The sequence below is a fragment of the Felis catus genome, chromosome D4 (genome assembly GCF_018350175.1).
Source record: "Felis catus isolate Fca126 chromosome D4, F.catus_Fca126_mat1.0, whole genome shotgun sequence".
Taxonomy (NCBI): Eukaryota; Metazoa; Chordata; class Mammalia; order Carnivora; family Felidae; genus Felis; species Felis catus.
In genome coordinates this window covers 77,991,560-78,007,447 of record NC_058380.1, presented here as the reverse complement: position 1 = coordinate 78,007,447, position 15,888 = coordinate 77,991,560, and the positions used below count along the sequence as shown (strand labels likewise).

The window sequence follows — 15,888 nt, the reverse complement described above, 5'->3', positions numbered from 1 at the left end:
CTGGTTGCAGTCCATTTCTTTGAGGAATTAATAACAAGTATCCTTGTCCTACAAATTGAGTCTTTCTAACAACAGAAATGTGACTCTAGAAACAACTCAAAGCCCACCTATCTTTTTTTTTTTTTTTTTTTTTACCAATCCCAAAACTTCCCCTATTCTTCTCAAAAGGCTTGCGGATATGGTATAAGATCTGGGCTTAGACAACAAAAATTCTCCTTGGTAGAACCTGTATTATTTCTCTGTGCCTTTTGAGATGAAAGTCTTCTACCTGGTCTTCTCCAGGAACCAAGGGAATTCTTATAAGAAGGGAAAAAGGAGGGGAAGGCTATTTTGAAAACTCGACCTATAAAAAATCCTAACAATCTTTTCCACAAATATTAGTAAAAAGCTTCAGCCATCTGAACAGAAAAACTTAACTTCTTCCATCTGCCAGAAACAGTACTTGGATGCAAACTCGTGAATTTTGAATGATTACATATCTCTCCTGGCTGAAATTTTAAAGCAAAAACTATAACATCTCAGTTTGCATCCTGTACTCTCAGAAATACAAAAAACCTAACCCAAATGTTTTTCAAGTTCATGGGGTCTAGGATAATCTTTGGTAAATAAAAGCTAGTTTACGTTTGTTTGTTTAATTGAAATAACCATGAGTTTAGAGTTATCAGCATTAAATATAATACTTTTATTCTCCCTGGGTTTTACTAAAAGTCAAATAAGCTCATGTTCTCTATGGTACAGAATTTATCAGCCAGAAAGATAATTTAAGATGATGGTTAGCTGTTTACAGTCTCATGAAATTTTCATGACTAATCTAAACATAATTAAGAACAATGAATCAAATAGATGTAAGTAAGATATATGTTTATAAGTGAACTTTTAAACAATTATGCCTTAAGGGATGTCTACTTAAAAACCATTTTTAAAATCTTTTTGGTAACTTGAAACCTTAAATTTACCTGAAATAAGTGACCAGTCAGAAGCACAGGTAATAGCCCAGACTTGGGACTAGTATCTGAAGTAGAGAAAAATTTCGTGGGACTGAGACCTTAACCTGGGGACCCTGATGCTGTCTCCAGGTAAATAGTGTCAGAATCAAGTTGGACTGTAACACCCAGCAGCCATCAGAAAGTGGCTTGGTGGTTTTGGGGGAAAAACACACACACATTAGAATTGGAGTCAGAATTGTAATGGGTCATTAGGAATCTATGACAATTGAAAGGGAATTATACTTGTCCTTTTGGGGTTGCAGTAGAGGAAAACGCCTGCACACTCAGTCCAAATCACCCTTTGGTGTCCCTTAATGCACCCAAAAGAAAGGTCAAGCACTACAGATAAAGAGAAAGACAAGCCCAGCAGTGCATTTTGCTACTGATGAATGCGGGACTGACTTGAGCCACAGGAACATTCTTTATATTCTTTCTGTCCAACTACTCTCTTACAGACAGCTTCTGGTATAAATCAAATCCACCAACCAGGAGAGCACTGGGCTGTGATTCAGGTGTCACATACTTGCTCTGTGGCTTTGGGCTTTTTACATCTCCTCTCTGGGTCTTGATTTTAATATACATCAGATTAATGAGTTTAAGCAGACACTCTCTATAGCTCTGACACAATGTTGTCTTGGGTTTCCAATGCCCCATTTGCCCTGGGCAAGGGCACCTGTGTCCCTTGTTAGCTGGCTTGCCCCCTCTTCCTCTGCCCGCCTCCCTCCAAGGCAGTGCATCATTTTGGACCCCAAAGTGGTATTAGGCAGCCAGACAATCTCATTTACTCACAACCATTTCCGTCATCAGGACCCACTATATCCAGTGGCAATTTACCACACGTCGTTAATATGTTTGTTATATTTTGTTGGCGGAATATGAAAGTTCATCAGCAAGCCCGCACACAGGGAAAGCATATTGAAATGAGCATCGCAGATCTGTCAGGCTGGAGTTTATGGCCTTTTCTCAGTACTACACTGTAAGTAAAACAAGCTCTGATTGAGTCAGCAGCCTCCTGGGTACTCATTTGCCAAAGTGTGGGAATTTTAATGCTAAGTTTATCCGCCTGCATTAGGCAGGGAGGGTTGGGTGGGGAGGAGGTGGGCAGATTGCTTTCGCTTAGGGGTATTATAGACCAGCCTGCAAGTTCCACAGGCACCAGGAGGGAAGCTTTCAGTGGGTTTGGCCTCTTATCTTCTTATCGTCTTATAGATTTTGGAGATGTAGTACCCTGGAGTTTTAATACTCAGTTTGCAAATCCTCCTTTTAAAGCCAGTGCATTGAAATGCAAGAGAAAAGAGAAAGGAAAAAAAAAAAAAGAAAAAGAAATATTCACTGAGGAATGGCACTGGGAAGAAAAAAAAGATGATGAAGAAGAAAGGGGAAGAGAGAATCATTAAAATCCCAGTTAGTGAACATGATTGATGCAAATATCCTTACACCTTGTCTCCTTTGCAGGCGACTTCCAGGAAGGGTTCAGGCGCCCTCACTGGGGAACTACATTCTCTGAACAGGACTTTGTAGATGCCGATGCTGTCTAAATGGATTACAAAGCTTTGTAAGTCCAAATTAATGCACTGGGAAAATGAATTTTGGAAACAAGATTTCTGTTTCTTCTTTCAGGCAATGCATAGGAAACACAAAATAGGGGGAACACATTTCTACCCATGGGAAGAGATCTGTTTCTCCGATTTGGGGAGGGTCAGACAGTTTTCAGCAGGTGGTTCACAGAAGTTGTGTGACTCAGAATAAGGTGTTATTAGTATTAACAGATAGTTATCTCATCGCAGCAATGGCAGTCACTACCATTTCTTCCTCCTCAGCAGGAAGGCTTATCTGTTGCTTTTTCCTTGAGCAGACATTTGGTATTCTAGGAGCCAGAATCTAGTTTTCATTCCAGTGGTGTGCAGCTGTGGGTCACCTGGCTAATGCAGGGGCCATTCCACATTCCAGAGGCATGGAGCCGTGGTCATTTGGCATTCCAGAGGCGTTCTGAAGCTACAGGTCATTCATTATGCCAAGGTTACTTTCTCGGCCTGCAGAGCCGAGAGCCTTATTCTTTGCTAGTTGAGATTGGAAACCGCCAAGGAAGATGTAACTCCACTGGTGTCAGAAGGACAAAGATGGAAAGAAAGAGAGAGAAAATAAAAATTAACTGCAAAGAATTCTCAACTAGTTCTTAGAGAGGATGATGGGGACAATTAATGGTGCACATGGAGTCAAAGATGAGTTTTTTGGGGAAGAGAAAGAAAAGTATAAATACAAATCTGATTGTAATTAATTGTTCTGTCTTAATTGAATGAGAAGCAAGATATAACATAGTAACAAGACATACCGGTGCTACAATCGGTCAAAGTTGGGTTCAAATCCTGCCTCTGCTCCCTATTGATTATGTAATTTTGATTTATTTAGTCTCTTTAAACATCATTTTCATCATCTGTAAAATGGAGACAATGAGACAACCTGCCAGGGCGCCTAGTTGGCTCAGTCAGTGAAGGGTCGAGCTCTTGATCACCGCTCATGTCGTGATTCTTCTGGTTCATGAGATCAAGCTCTGTGTCAGGCTCTGTGCTGACAGAGCTGAGCCTGCTTAGGATTCTCTCTTTCCCTCTCTCTCTGCCCCTCCCCTACTTGTGCTCTCTCTCTCTCTCTCTCTTTCAAAATAAATAAATAAATAAACATTAAAAAAAAGACAAACTGCCATTTTAAGATAACACTCTTTTTAAAAATTTTTTAATGTTTACTTATTTTTGAGAGAGACAGAGTGTGAGCAGGGGAGGGGCAGAGAGAGGGGGAGACACAGAATCCGAAGCAGGCTCCAGGCTCCAAGCTGTCAGCACAGAGTTTCATGCAGGGCTCGAACTCACAGACCACTAGATCATGACCTAAGCCAACGTCAGATGTTTAACCAACTGAGCCACTCAGGTGCCCCTAAGATAATACTCTTAAAAGTGTTCAGCACTGTCCCTGCCTCAAAGAAAAGACCCTACAAAAATTACTGTTGCTGTTGTTGTTGTTGTTGTTGTTGTTGTTGTTGTTATTATTACTTATTGGGACACTCTTGAGTTTTAAAGATGAAGATGATGATAACTTTCCTTAATATTAATACCTATTCACTCTTTCCATTATCTTCTATCATATGTCAGCCACTGTGTCACAGAAGTCATTGTGCTAACTCTGGACAGATTAAGACTTTGCTGTGTCTAATGACCACAGATTCAATTCAATAGGGTCCCAGCAAATATCTGCTGGGTACAGTGCTCTTCTCTAATCCCAATAGTTGACCTAAAGATCAAGGGGATTATTTTTTTGCCACTGAGGAATCTATGACCTATAGTAAGATAACCATGGATAATGAGAAAGGGGGGAAAACATATGGAATTCACAGAATGATAAGAACTGTTTGTCTTAATGTGCACATAGATTGGACACGTCTCAGGCAGTCCAAAACACATGTATGATGGTGACAAGATGGTTGTACCATTCCCAGCATTGAATCTTTGTAAATTAAAATCTAACAGGACAGGTGGTTGAAGCCACATAAGGGAGAACCTTGATTTTCATGCTTAGGAGTATGCACTTTATTCCATAAGGAGTAATGACAAAAAGGAAAAAAAATTTGCTTTGCTTTACTTTTTGTTGTTTTTGTTCCTACAGGTGAATGATATAATCTATCCTTTATGGATCTCCCAACAGAATTGCCAAATATTGGAGCAAAATATATGTATGTTTCATATCAAGATCATCAACAGAGGACAAGTTGAATTACGGGGCAAAGGAGGCAAGCCAGACTGGGGATGGGGGGAGGGCAATGGTAGTAGAAGGAGACAGTGTCATGACTACAGGGAATTTATATGTGACCTGATTCACTGGTGGAAGCCAGGACCTTAGGGATGGGCTACCCACAGGGAAGCCCTAACTGTGCCTCAGCAAGTAAGCTCAGATGGTAAGAGGAGGTTTCTGTGTGCATGGGGTGGCCTTGCAGGCTGCAGAGCCTACTTCAGAGGGTCATAGAGGGTGGCCTATGCATGCACTGGGGTGCTTGTTAAAAGTGGATTCTGTAATCCTCACCAGGAACAGATCTCCTTGGAGCAATCCCCCATGGCCTCCAAGAAATAAAGGTCAAAGTTTCTAGCATACAGTTCTCAAAAGAAATAACAAATCAAGTTGAAAAAGCACTCTTAGAAAACATCTTGTGATTCTTGCAACATCTTGGATCTCTACTGGTTCTAAAATCTGAGAATACAAGTTTCAGAGAAAACACAATTTCCCTGCCAGGGTGGACCCTGTATGTTGTAAAATCTTGGGGCCCCCTTAAGTAATGAATACAGAAATAATGAATAGAAATGTACACTAGAAAGTAAATCTTTACCTTAGAAAAGAATTGTAACAACTAACAATACTGAAATACTGACGTACATTTCACAAAAGCCAGAAAAACATAATTTTTCTTTATAACCAACATGCCATACCTCTATAATGTCATCTACATTTTATCTGTATACTTTGATGTTTTCATATGATGATGTGTTTGATTATTGATGTGATGATTATTTTCTATTGACAGGTTAGGAAATTCACTTTTCCCCCATCTGGTGCTATTTTTTTTTCTTAATTGACACTTCAAAAAAATTCCCATTATTCTTCCCAATTCGTTATTGAAAATTAGTAGGTAAATACTTAGCAGTGATGTCACTTTGAGAAAACTGATATCAAATTTCTTTAATACATGAGCATTGAGATTTCAGAGAATTTCAAGTCTTCTCATGCAGTAATGTAACTTAAATATTCTTTGTGTTGATAATATTCATGAACCAGTTTGTGATCAAGGTCCATATTGCATTGGCATAGTATGACTTTTATGCTAACTTTGTTGATGTTTATAGTTTATGCCAAATCAACAAGCTCTGAATGAAAATACACAAAGACTCGATTGAGCCAGACAGTTTTGACCAAAGAAAATGATGGAAAAAGGCAGTCTAATAGAGCCAAGAATGTAGTTCAAAAAGAGTACAGTGAACAAGCTGGACAATGGATAATGAGACCAGAACTATGTCTTGCAGTGAGAAAGGCAGGTCTGGAATGAGTGTTAAACACTGGCAAGTGGCTGGATTTATATTATCATACTTGCAAATTTTGGAAACAGATACCTGCTGATTTGTCACTAAACTTACAAAAAAGCAGTGACTCAAAACGCTAAGATCATCAGTACTAGTCGCAGACAAATACCCATTTCAGTCTTAGCTCTGCCCCTTACTAACCTGTGAAATCTTGCTAACAGTAACTTAACTAGTCACAGAAGAGATGACAAACCACAAAAACATTCCCCACCAAACCCCACCAAACATATACCCAATTAAAATTCCTTTAAGCTGGATACAAAAAGGCCCACACCAACCACTGTAACACAAGGAGAGTAAGAGTAAAGAGAGACGATAGTCTTGATCAGTTATGTAGTGCAATACTCTCCTTTGAAAATTCTGAAAAAGAAAAAAGAAAACACATATAACCATGTGCTCACATTGCTGACGCAACTCCCAGAGTCCTAATGCTGAAACTTCATTTGCCTGCTGGTACATCTGCCTCTGTTCCCTGTGGTTTCCATGGAGCCCACAGTCTAGTTAGGGGAGACAGACAATAAACACATGAACAAAATAGTAAACAGACAATTTCAGATAGTTACTCTTCTATGAAGAAAGTAAAATACTATGTATGATAAAGAGTTACTGTAGGCAGGGCAAGAAGCAGCCCTTAGAGAGAGGGGTCAGAGAATATCTGGCTGAGGAAGCCAGCTTTGGGCTGAGATGTGCATCCAGAGAAACCCACACTTGCAAATCTGCAGCCTGGAACTGTGAGGCCAAGAGAGGGGAGTGACTAGTCCATGCTTCCCCATCAAATTAGTGACAGAGTTAGGACTATAGCTGAGACATCCTGGACTACATTAGAATCCCTTGCTACCTACCACTTGAGGACCCCATGTGAACTTTCACTGTAGATATTCTTGACCTATGGAAACTGAGACAACCCTCCACTGAGCCTTCACTCAGCTCCTGGTAAAGGGAGTTACTTATTTATTTTTAGAATCACCAAAAAGCCAAAGGTGAGCAGGTGAGCGCTCCATTCAGTAGTCAAACTGCCATTTCACAGTTTTGAGATAATCACAATGATTATAATATCTCATTTCAGGACCATAAAATTGTTAAGAAAAAAAAAGCTATGAAAACTCAGATCAATCAGGTAATTATTCTTTAGATTATGGTAGTTACATGTCTGTATCAGAATATATCCATCTATCTATCTATCTATCTATCTATGTATCTATCTATCTATCTATCTATGCTTATATACATACAGAGAGAGAGACAGAGACACAGACAGAGAGAGGGAGGGAGGATACCCATACATTATAGACTTATTTACTTGCTATTTTGCTATTTATATTATATGCCAAAAATATACACAAGACCTACAGATTTTAAAAGATGCCCTAGAAATAAATGAAAGTCCAGAATTTTCTACCACTTTCTACCAGTGGATCGCTGGGTATGCACTTTGAGAAAACTTTGCCTCTCTTTGAAGACTTCTAATCTAGTCTATCACTTCCAGTTTGAGCGCTGAGAAACTGAGGCCAGAGAAGATAATTGAGAAAATCATTCTGATGACCCAGTATGAAAAATAAGCTGAATTACTTTAAAATAAACTCAATTTCATATCTGAAGTCTTTTAAATCATCCCTGTTATTTGTTAAAATTATAATTTTCCCTATGCTTTCATTTGGTTTTTGCAAGGCCTTTCCTTACTCCCCAGGGACTTATGCTTTGCTCCTGATCTCTCAACAGTGAGCAGTCTGGGATCAGGAAACCTCTGACACCAGACCCCAGCAAAGAGTAAACTCCCTCAAGTCCACAGGCTCAACCTGAACTCAAGCCGTTCTCCTCAAGGATTCCCAGAACAGACACAGGCTCCCAGCCTGCTTAGGAATGCGGCACCGCGCTTCTCAATAGCATTTTATGACACATTTCTCAAATCAAATTTAAAAGCATAACTGAGTGGAATTAAATTAATGCCGTCTGGTAATGTCAGCAGCACCAGAGTTGCAACAGGCTGGCTTAACTCTTAAACCTTCTAGAGCTCCATGATACATATTCAGTCTCCAGTATTATTGAGAGAATCTGTGTGTGCGTGGGCGCCTGTGCATGGTGGGGCGGGGGCTGGGACGTGGCTGAGCAGTCTTCAAGAGCATAAAAGGAGTTACGGGTACTTAATGATCACGCACGCCCCGTGACCTTGATGTTTTTGAGTTGACATTGGCCTTTCCCTTCCTGTTCCATAGAGTATGCTTAACTTCCTCATATCGTTTGATCATGATAATCACCCTGGGAGGAAACCATTCATGTTTTTATCTCCTTCCTTTATTATGTCTTACTTGAACCCGAGTGCTGGGACTCCGAATTCAGCATTCTTTCCACTCATTGAATTTAATAATAATGACAACATTGCGTGCCTTTGCAAGGTTCTCTTAATGTCTCTGTTGCTAAAGCCATTAAACCATTTGTCATTTTCATCTTAATTGACTCAATGGCATCATTTTACTTACCACTTTCTTGTTGTCCAAAGATGTTGCCCACACTTAGTTTCAAGATGCCTGGCCTTTAGTTTTGTTCCTACATCACCGAACACTCCCAGTGTCTTTTTCTGAGGACTCACTCTCTTTCCTAAATGTTAGGTGTTCCAGGGCTCCTTTTTCTCTCTGGCTAAACTACCCCTGGTGATCTCACCCAGTCCATGTTTTATTTATTTATTTTTTTAAGTAAGCTCTACTCCTGATGTGGGGGCTTGAACTCACAACCCAAGATCAAGAGTCGCTTGCTGTGCCTATTGATCCAGCCAGGCACCCCAGTCCATGGTTTTAAATGTCATTTACAATAATGGCTTTTGAATCTACATTTTCTGCCAAGATGTCTCTCCTCAGCTCCAGTGCCTACATCCAACACCAGGCACCTCCTCTTGGATATCTAAGGGGCCTATCAAATATCACCGATATCCCAATCTTGACCCAGACAGACGTGCTCCCACAGTCTTATTCATGTCTGCAAACACAAACTCCATCCTTCCAGCGGCTCAGTCCCAATGCCTGTGTTATTGTCAAGCCCTGTCTTGTGTCCTCCACACCTCCTCTGTCTGCAAATCCTGTCTACTCTGTCTTCAAAGCATGCCTAGAACCCAACCACTGCATCTTGCACTACTCCCACCCTACCCAGGATACCACCATTTTTTGATACAGGATCCAGAGCATTCCTTTTAAAAGGTAAATTTGATCATATCATGCCAGTGGATGCCCCTCTCGCTTACAGTGAGAAGCAAAGGCCATGTGGTGACTTACAGACTCTTAGTTCTGTCTTTTTCCTCAACATGAGTAACTTTCTAACACTATGCTATTTTTTGTTTATAGTCTACCTCCTCTCCACAGATTATAATATCTAGCAGAAGAGGCACCATCTAAGCCTGTGTCCCCAGTTCTTCCAATAGTGTCTTACTCATAGAGAGTGTGCAAAACAGATTTTTGATTGTACAAATACATACTTCACTTGCATGTCATGAATGATCATTCCCAAAGTCTTTCACATACATTATCCTGTGTTGAGTCTCAGCATGATTCTAGGAAGTAAACAGGGTAGACATCTTCCCATTTAAAAAAAAGGGGTACAACTGAGATGCAGTGAATTAATTGATTTGGCTAAATTCACTCCAGTACTAACGGAAGAATCCAAGAGTAAACTCTCAACTTTCACATTCCTAAGCTGCTCCTCTTTACTATCTAATAGATTCTGTCTCAGGGAGTGTGAGCGTACATGACGCTGTGGAGTCAGCATACAAATTTAGCTTGCAAACTTTGGTGTCTGACTGCTTGGGCTCCGTTTCTGGTTCTACCTATTCCTACAATGGTTAAATTATTTAACCGTCTGTTTTCCCTTCAATGAAAGGGTTATAATCATAATGTCTTCCACAATGGGTCAGAATGTGTTAAATGACATAATACATGTGAAATTGTTGCACAAAGTAAACATTCAAAAAGATGTAACTGATGGCATGTGAAAAGTGTTTGCAGCAAGAGAAATATGAGTTGACAGATAATCAGATAGATTCATGTGCAGATATGACCCACATGAATTTGGAAATTCCACACTATTTGAAGGGATGCATGGATGCCAGAAGCTTAGTCTACTGTTCTTGATGGTTGAAACAACCAGAGTCCAGTCCAGGAAAACTGAATGCCAAGCTGCAGAGTTCAGACTAAGCGTACTGTGGAAATCTAAGAGGCCAGAGTACCTCACACAAGACCAAAGAAGCATCCCGGAGCATGTGGAACCTGACATGACTTAAATCTTTCTGGTCCTGACATTGTCTAACACAATAGCCTCCACGTAGGTGGCGCATATGAATGTGCGTTGAATGAAAATAAACATTTGGGTGAATGAAAACTGGGGATGATAGAAGAGAACACAGTGCATGGAGAAAAGGGTGAGGAAGACAGAGAGCAGAGGAAGTATATTAGTTACCTACTGCTACATAACAAATAGCTCCCAAACTTAGCTGCTTAAAAGAACAAGCATTTATTATCTCTGGAGGGTAACTGACATGACAGATGACTTTCAACAGATATTTATATTAGAACTAGTTACAGATATCATGCCAATACTCAGAAACGTGGGGGTCTTTATTTGTTTTAGTAATAGTAGTCCAGGCAATGTAGAAATATTGACATATGTTATCTAAATTTATCATCACAACAATCCTAGCTGTCATTCTATCTTTTTAATCCATTTATTCACTTATTTATTAAGCAACCATTTATTAATTTTCTACAATATGCCAGACCTTGTGAATTTAGAAGCAAACTATACAGATAAAAATTCTTGCCTACATGGAGCTTATAACAAAGAAGGAGAAGACAGATATTGGTTGGCAGACTGGTCCACTTACATGGAGGACAAGAAAAAAAAATTAAAGAAAGAGGCCGACCATTCCAGATTCATAGGTCACAGTGATCATAAGCAAGGGAAGTTACTTACAAAGTTGTTTGGGGCAGCCACAGACAGGTAGGTTTCTGAACCCATCTGTCAAAATATTGCAAGTTTATACAGAAACCTTAGGTGGAGTCAGTTATTTGTACTCTCTGGATGGTCTCCATGACACCTTATTCTCTCAAGGCTATGCTCATGGAACAGCTCCCATTGTGGGAACCATAGGAAGAGTGTACTTCCCGAGATGGGGGTGGGAAGAAGAGGGGAGGATAGGGTCAGGAGATGGGGGGTGAAGAGCCTGATTGCCTGGGTCCAGCTTGTGGGTCAACCTGTGGTCACATCCTCTTATTTACCTCCTCCAACAACAGACATTCAATATATAAATAAGTATACAGTAAAATGCATACTGTGTCAGAGGATGATGTGTGCTCTCAGGACAATAAAGCAGAAAAGGTGGAAGGAGGTATTGTCCAGCATTGCACAGGCAGCAAAGAGTAGAGACAAATGCCATTTTGTGTCTGACCCCATAGGGTGTGCCAGTGACTGCACACTCAATCATAAGAACTTCAGGTCTTCCTTAGGGTGCCTTGTCAGTTAGGATCACTCAACCACATAGTTAGAGAAAACCCTAACTCACATGGGAAATTGCTTCACAAACCAGGAGACCCAGAGGCTTCCGAAGCGGAATGCCAGAAACTGTCTTACCACTGGGACCAAGGCAGCGTTCCCTCTAGTACTCCAACATCTAATAGAAGAAAATAAACATCTTTTTGATAAAGAAACCTTTCCCAGAAGACCTGAATAGACCTCCCCTCATTATGTAGAACATGATCACATGATCTCCACTAGACACATTCTTGGCAAGCAATCTGAACCCTTGGTATTCTGGATTGACATAAGTCTCCCCCCCCCCCCCCGCCGCCCCCACCTACCCTTCCTCCCCTTACCTGTGGTTTCACTTTCCGTGGTTTTGGTTACCTGTGGTCAACCCTGGTCTGGAAGCAGATGATCCTCCTTCTGACATATAGGTTAATAGTAGCCTAACACTAGGTCACATGCCTCGGTCGTTCACCTCACTTCATCTCATCAGGTAGGCATTTGATCATCTCACATCATCACAAGAAGAAAAGTGAGTACAGTACAAGGAGATATCTTGAGAGAGAGAGACCACATTCATATAACTTGTAGTACATTCTATTGTCACGATTTTTCCATTTCATTGTTATTGGCGTTAATCCCTTTGTCTACTTGACAAACTTTATCATAGGTATGCACATATAGGAAAAAACACAGTATATGTAGGGTTTGATATTATCCACAGTTTCAGGCATCCACTAGGGGTTGGAACAGATCCTATATTCCTGGAGGGTACTCCTATATTCCCGGAATCTGGGATAGGGTTATCTTCCCCAGTGTAATGTGAAGGAGCAATGGTGATTTCAAGAAAATCTGTCAACAGGAAAAGTGGAGAGTAGCGACTGTCAGCATTTGCCATTAATATGGACAAAGCCTTATTTATAGTCTAATGATCAACAATGGGTGCATAAAAGAAATTTCCTAAGTAGTTCTTAATTTGGATTAGGGTAAGAAATGGAAAAACAAAACTAAAGGGGATAAGGAAGGGAGGGAAGTTGGAGAAGCAGAATCATTTTAATATTAATATAAAGAAGACAGAGTGTACAACAGTCTGAGTTGAGAGAGAAAGACTCTTGTCTTTTTATCAATGCCCAGACATTCAAAAGCTGTGTGACTTGGGGCTGATCACTTAACTTTTCTGTGACTCAGTTTCATGAACAGAAACTCTAATCTAATAATGCTAATCAGTCACATTTTATGAACAGCAGGAGATTTAGTAAGATGCCTGTGTTCAGTGAAAGAAATCCGTGACATTCCAGTTGAAAGTGGGTGTGTTCTCCATTTAAAGATGTAGAAAGAATGGGAAAGAGTGTGTCTACAAACAAGATAATCGAGTTAGTCAAGTAGATGATTCAAAGAGGGCAACACACACAGACATATGCACGCACACACACATACTCCTACAATCTTTTCTCATGAAAAAAATATATTATTGTTTATTGTTCTTTGAGCAATTATTGCTTGCCAGGCACTAGCTAAATAATTTATGAGCATTGTCTCATTTAATTTCACAACAACCCATGAGTTAGGTACTACTATAAAATAGTTTTCTGTTTGAATTATCTAGGATAGATTTTTCAAACTTCCACTTCATTTTACATATATGCACTTTCTCTTCCTCATTAAGTGGATGCCATTTCAGTGAATGACTATCGTCTTCAGGTTACTTCTCCTAAATTTAAACACAGTACTTCTTCAGTCATTTTCCTTGCACCAATGAACCATTCTATAGTGCTTTGAGCTGATCAGATCAAAATTGTGCAGGAAAATTTAGCACCAGCCAGTTCCTAAATGCTGAGTTGGCTCTGGTTATTTCTTGACCGCCCTGCATTTGCTTACCAGTCTCAACACCAGAACTTGGTGCCCATCAATCACTTGGAACACATCCCTCTCAGCAATTCCTCAACAGGAGCCTTGACTGAGGAATTGTATTGACAATTGCAAGCTAGTATTTCACATTGGATTCCTCTTCAAAGCACTTTACTCAGATGATGTGCATAACTGATACGCAACAGAAAAACAAGGTCAGAAAGAGATTCACAAAGAAAGAGTGATTTGGAAGGTTTCCCATGAGAACTCCAGGGGAAGGTCCAGGGCTCAGCCAAGAGCACCAGGTATGGAGTCAGGAGAGGGGGAGACTTAGTGTGTCTCTGCCAACACCATGCTGTGTGTTTTTGGGCAATTCTTTCTAAATCTCCCAGCATCGATGTTCCCAGCTGTAAACATGGTGGGAGAGAACCAAGTTAGGGCTGGAAGGTACTGGCATTGGTGCCTGTAGCAGACATCAGGAATCAATCATGGCACTTTTTCCCACTGAGCCTGCGATAGGCCCCCATGTTCTTCTCAGCACACACTCCAGGCAGCCTAGAACAATTAGAGTCGGCACATCATTTAGAATATATCTGTCATTCCTGGATGAAGTAATTTCTAACATTCATTTTGGATCTAATATTTTAGAAATATATTGCTGCTGTAGAAAGAATCATGAAGTCGGGATCAGAAGGCCAGACTTAAATTCTGGTTCTGACGTTTATTACTTCTGTGACCTTAAGCAAATCAACTCATATCTTTGATTTGTTTTGTTTTTTTTTTTTTAATCTGCAAAATGGGAATAAAATATCAATGTCCTATGGTCAGAGTGAAGATCAAATGAGATATATGAGAACACACCCAAAAGCATATAGCATATCCTGGCAAATTGTAGACATTCAATCACCCATTAAAATAAATATTTTAAAGGTGACACCTAGTGAGACTAATGCATATGTGAGGAAATTGCTAAGCATGCTGAAAGCCAAAAGGAAAGTGAAAGAGGAAGGGAAGGTCATTCCTCTTTGGATATTTCAGCTCTTCCCTTTACCCACCACTGCTGCTGGATTCTGCAGTCCTTATCCTGGGTTTATTATCAGCAGCACACCTGTATCTCATATCCTCAACCCAATCAAGAGACTGGGTCTTCCTCTTCAGCTCTAGGTATCTGACTCACAAATCCATTTCTAAAGAACATGTCCAGGAACTACCAGTATTGTTTGATTCCTCTCTGCTTTTGTCCCTTCATGTGATCCTTCTCCATACCCAAAGGGATAGATATTCCACCAGTATATTAACTCAGTGGGGTGCTATCACTTGGTTCATCTATACCCAACCTTAACCGGGTGTGTTGTGGGGAGAGGGTAACCTGAAGTCAGGAAATGAATGATGCTAGGAGTTTTTCTCCTTCCCCATCACCAGCACAGCCTGAGGCGTCTAGGGCCTTAGTCTCTGTTTCTCAAGTTTGTAATCATCCTGCTCTTAAAAGATAGTTGTCCATACAGGATAATTATGGTGGGGGTATTAAAATATGAGGGCTCAAGCAGCTGTCAGTTGGTCACTACCAGATGTACTCATGGCAGTCACACGTACTCCTCCATTCCTTCTTCCTACAGGTAGGGCATGGTGCTCATTACTGGAATAGATTTGGGATGGTCCTCAATCCACACACCTTCCTATACTGGTGGCAGGTGCTCCACATTAGGCGAAACAGAGAAATTTTCCTGATGACAGCACCCCAGTCCTCCTCCTCTCTCCTCTTGCCCCATTCTATAGGATCTTCTCTAGTTCTAGATGATTGTGGGGGTGGGGGTGGGGAGGGATACTCATTATGCATGCATCTTACTGTATTTCTTAGGTCTGAATCAATTTATGCCTTTGTATCCTATAAATGTAGTCTCATGAAAAGCAGAGGTGTAACAGATTGGTTCAGGGACCAAGGGAAGAAATTTGATGAGTCCCTAGGTAGGTAAAAAACATATTAATTCTCACTTTTTAATATTTTCCAATCACATTTTTACTAGAACATATTTAATCCTGATATGATCAAGGACAATAACTATTCTATGTATCATGTGATTTAGAAGTTCCTAAAGGCATCTGGAAGAAATGGAGTCTGAAGAAGATATGGGGAAGTCAAGAAATGGTGTGAGACTTTGGATACTTTGTAGGATGAAGCAGCCATATTATTTTTAAAATGATTATTTATTTATTTTTGACAGAGAGAGACAGAGAGAGAGAGAGAGAGGTAGAGAGATAGGAAGACAGAGAATCTCAAGCAGGTCCCACGCTGTCAGCACAGATCCTGACACAGGGCTCAAACCCACTAACAGTGAGATCATGACCTGAGCTGAAATCAAGAGTTGGGCGCTTAACCAGCTGAACTACCCAGGTGCCCCAAAGGGGCTTTTATAACCAAGAACATCTAATACTCA

General features: G+C 40.4%; 2 long non-coding RNA genes across 2 annotated transcripts; one reads left to right on the top strand and one right to left on the bottom strand.

The window, feature by feature from the left end:
• Positions 1-1,824: 1,824 nt before the first annotated feature.
• LOC109493636 lies at positions 1,825-4,723 on the top strand. Its single transcript, XR_002147915.3, has 3 exons — positions 1,825-1,962; positions 2,442-2,541; positions 4,641-4,723. It is a non-coding gene; the product is annotated as an uncharacterized LOC109493636 (long non-coding RNA).
• On the bottom strand, positions 1,955-15,704 carry LOC123381539. Its single transcript, XR_006588641.1, has 3 exons — positions 11,956-15,704; positions 6,505-6,600; positions 1,955-3,086 (listed from the first exon to the last, which is right to left on the bottom strand). It is a non-coding gene; the product is annotated as an uncharacterized LOC123381539 (long non-coding RNA).
• Positions 15,705-15,888: the final 184 nt, after the last annotated feature.